Consider the following 4,259-nt stretch of genomic DNA (forward strand, 5'->3'; position numbering starts at 1 on the left):
GGCGAGGCGGACGCCAGCGACATTTGCAAGTTAGTGCTTTAAACGTTAATCCATTTTGTGCTTAATTCAAACTAATTAAAAACGGCTCTACTCACGCATCAATGATAACGGAGACCAACACGCGTCTGGGTTAAAATTATCTAATAAAGTCTATTAAAATAAAATAATAGTACATACAAAACTGATCAATATTGATCTGCTCGTTCTTTATTATTAGTTTATAATAGACACGTGTGCATATTGTAAATGACGGAGGCGTGTGTGTGTGTGTGTGTGTGGCAGGAGCAACGTGAGCGTGGCGGGCAGCGCGGCGCGCGTGTCGCGCGAGGCGGCGGGGGCCGCGCTGGGCGCCGCGCCGCCGCGCGCCGCGCCGCAGCGGCTGCCGGACACGGGTACGCGCCGCGCCACTCACCAAACTTCATATATGTTTTTTTCGATGGCCGATGCGACTCACACGTATTTTTACGTTGCAGTGGACAAGTGGCACTATATATCCAACCTGTGAGCGCCGCTGCGAGTTCGCCGCGTGCTTCCCGCGGCTGTAATGTGACATTCTGCTCGTCCTATTTATTTTTATAATTCGCATCAATTGCTAAATCGTATCATTTGTTATAACGAAAATATTGTATTAACAAAACGGTGTTCGGTAGTTCTACAAAGTTTTAAAGGTACAAAACGTATTTAATGAAAAAACCGTTAACAGCGCTGTGGATTTATTGTAATTTGTAATATATAAACATACGTGTAAGGATATTGTAAAACAATAGCATAAGAATCATGATTACATTGTGTGAGATTACTTAACATTTTGAGTTTTTTGAAGTTCCCTATTACGATTTTAGTAATGTTAAAAAATTTTGTCTGTCCAGTAGTTTTTGAGTTTAATGATTACATACAAAAATACTTATCTTTCGTCTTGTGACATCATAGCTGCTAGCCGCTACATCGAGCAGTATTAAAAAACTACGCAACTCTCGGAAAGCTGACGTTGTCCGAGGATGACTGTACGCCGTGTTTTCCTGCAGATTTTGTTTTATATCAGTGCCAAATTTCATTAAGATACATGTTGAACCATTTCAGAATTAACTAATAAACATGAAAACGTAAATATCCGCGGGAATCGTAACTATTTCCGGGTACTTAAGTACCCTGTGTTCCTCCAGACTATCTACATTCTTGCCAAATGTTTTCGAGATTCTTTCAGCCGTTTAAGCTACAAACTGTAGCATCCATTCATGCAAACTTTCACATTTATAATATTAGTAATTCAATCAATTAGTAGGCGAGGGTCAGTGACATCATCACCGTCAAGCCTCAAGCGCCTCAAGCGCCTCAAGCCTTTAACTCGGAGCAGGTCACTACGAGTATTAATGCAGTCGCGAGTTTGAGTGTCATTTGCGCTTCAGAGCCAAAAAGGCCGAAACATTCTAGCTTTTTACAAGCTTTTATACAGAAGAAAGTTTTGCATATTTGTATGTACCACTAAGCCGATTTTAAAAAATCTTTCACCATTGAAAAGGTAATTTATCTGTGAGTAACATAGGCTATGTTTTTATTTATTTACTTTAATATTACGGGGACCAAGTTGCGAGCAACAGCTATGTTGGATACATTGTCAAGAGTTGCTACAAATAGTTACTGCCGAAAGAGACGCAGTATCTAAATCTATCTAAAAAAGTATCTAGGTACTCTATGCCTAGAGGTCTGAATTGAAAGGCTGGCCACCGAGGGGGTTTTAGTGGGTACAAACCTCACATAACCCTGTCTTCTCCCAGAAGGAAGGGTATCTTTTTGAAGACCTCCCCCCCCCTCGATACAAAAAAAAGGTACTATATGTGATAAACATCTTGGCGACTCGAAATTTCGCATGATTAAGTGCGCAGATATAACGATGCGCGCGGAGTGCCCTGAGCAGGTGAGCAGCGCGCAGCTCAAGGTCAGTCGCCCGCTAGATTGAAACATCAGACTACCGAAAAGTTAACAACTACAAGTCGTTACGGAGCTGCTCAATCAAACCGCGGGTTTCCCTTTCGACACATCCATACAGAACATAATATTATTGTCTTAGTTTTTTTTAATTGAATTGAATTGACAAAATGTTTCAATAGACGAAACACAAGGTAAATCGTCAGGGAACGATTCCGTTTTACAGCAATCGATCGTTGTAAATATTTACTGAATGCAAACACTTACTGAAAGTAAGTACTTATTGTAAGTATACACTTACACGGCACGCTTTTGTTCGAGGAGCCGCGGGCGGTGGCGGCGGGTGCGGGGTGAGACAGTGAAAGCCTATGTCTATGTCGGGAGGCTGTACGGGGCCGGTATCGACCGATCGCGGGTGGCGCGGGGCGCAGGGCGCGCGGCGGCGCGGGGGCTCGCTGCGACATAGACACACCACACGGCGGCGAAACAATTTTATCTGTTCATTGCTATATCTTTCATCTTCCTTAGTAGCATCTGCTAGTTTTGTCCGTATTGCAAAAGTCTTGATGATCAAAAGGATGCTGAAGAATAGTTACTGAAACAGATGCCGTTGCCTGAGGCTGCCTAGCCCTTAGTAGAATTGTTAGATTCAATAATTTCGCATGTGACTCCCGGCCGGCAGACGTATGACCCGACAAGTCCGGTGAAGTAATATAAGTACCTTTCTCACTTATCAATACAATATGATATTGTAACCGTGTATGCGTTGATATCTTTTGTTGTCCTTCGATTAAACTTTTTTTTTGTTAAAATATAGCTAGACATTGAAAAATTTCTGGTGTGATGTGAGGCGAGGTGCATGGTAGCGGTCTTTTTGCCTTGGTCGAGGGTCGAGGGGACTGGTTGGGGGCCGCGGGGAACGGGATGCGGGTGCGGGCGCAGCGCGACGCGGCGCGGCAGTAGTGCGGCGGCCGGAGTCTCGAGTGCTCGCGTGTCCCGAGCGGTGTGAGTGCGTGCAGTGGAGCAATGCGCTGCGCAGCGTGGGCGGTGGCGGCGACGGCCCTGCTGGCGCTGGCGTCCTGCGAGCGCCGTACGGACACCGACTTCGAGTTCGAGGACGCCCCGGTGAGCGCCGCCGCCGCCGCTTGCCTGGCGCGTCTCGCTGACCTCTGTCAGTCCCGCCGTCTCAAAGACTTCGATATGTCGTACTTGCGTCCACTCCCCCGCCCTAATCGGATTTCACTGTTACTTTACCTCTCTATCTAGTTTGCCTTTGCCACATGTCAATTAATAAACTATCCTAATATTTAAAGGAGAAAATAACGTAGATAGGACATGTGGCCTTTGCAGCAACTTGATATTCTTAAAAAAAAAACTTAAAAAGCAAGAAAAACTACAGCTCAAAAACAATTATAAATACTTTCTCTTTATTATAGCCGAAGCCATATCTTAGCTTAGAAGCTAAGATATGGCTTTTTTATATAGGTATTTAGAAATACCTATATAAAAAACGACACCGTTTTCTTAATAGTGTGGTTATGGAATGAATTGACGAATGGATAAATTTACCTGTCCAATAATAGTACTCGTTAGGAGTTGTCACCAACTATTATATTATTCCCCACGAAACGAACATTGCTTACAAATGAATACATGTTTTAAAGAAATGTCTCAAAAGATTATCCTGGATACTGGAATAAGGCCGCGAAGTCAACGAGAGGTGAGGTCTGTAGACTCTACCGGGGATACTAGGAGACTGGTAGCTTTAATAAAAGATGATGAACCATATCCAACAGGACAAAGTACATATTAAAGAGAAATTACCAATTCAACGTCAATATTTTGCTTTAAAATTAGGCACCCCCAAACATTAAGCGCCGCAACATTAAAAATACTTAAGGCGACTTCACTCCTTCGAACCCCAAAATTTGGTGCTAGTTAGTCTGGCTGCGCGAAAGGCTAGGAAACCTAGTTTTAGTAGCGTCTGTGATTGATTCTTTTAGTAATCTGACCATCCATTCTTGTGGTATTGCTAAAATCCTTAGACTTGAAAGCCATAGAATTCAGAGAGTCAGATATCTGAATAACATACTGACAGTTAATGGCATATTCGTTACCAATGAGTGACTTTTTGCAGAGTACGAATCCTGATTTGAAGATAAAGGCCGCCTGGTTTCTGAAAACTAAGCATGCCTCAGACTAGCTCACATTAATAGCAGAGATGTTCAACTACGTACTGTGTATTTCAGGATTTGCAAACGGCGCGTTCGAGACGCCCACGGCGCTACATCTATGACCCGCAAAGTAAGTGTAGGTCCTCGCCGCCGCCTTAG

General features: G+C 43.6%; 1 long non-coding RNA gene across 1 annotated transcript; it reads left to right on the forward strand.

Annotated features, from left to right (window-relative positions):
- The first annotated feature begins 6 nt into the window (after positions 1-6).
- Positions 7-4,255, forward strand: LOC106106074. The gene is made up of 3 exons (XR_001225778.1): positions 7-392; positions 474-3,051; positions 4,176-4,255. It is a non-coding gene; the product is annotated as an uncharacterized LOC106106074 (long non-coding RNA).
- Positions 4,256-4,259: the final 4 nt, after the last annotated feature.

Source organism: Papilio polytes, unplaced genomic scaffold (assembly GCF_000836215.1).
Source record: "Papilio polytes unplaced genomic scaffold, Ppol_1.0 DF822511.1, whole genome shotgun sequence".
Classification (NCBI taxonomy): Eukaryota; Metazoa; Arthropoda; class Insecta; order Lepidoptera; family Papilionidae; genus Papilio; species Papilio polytes.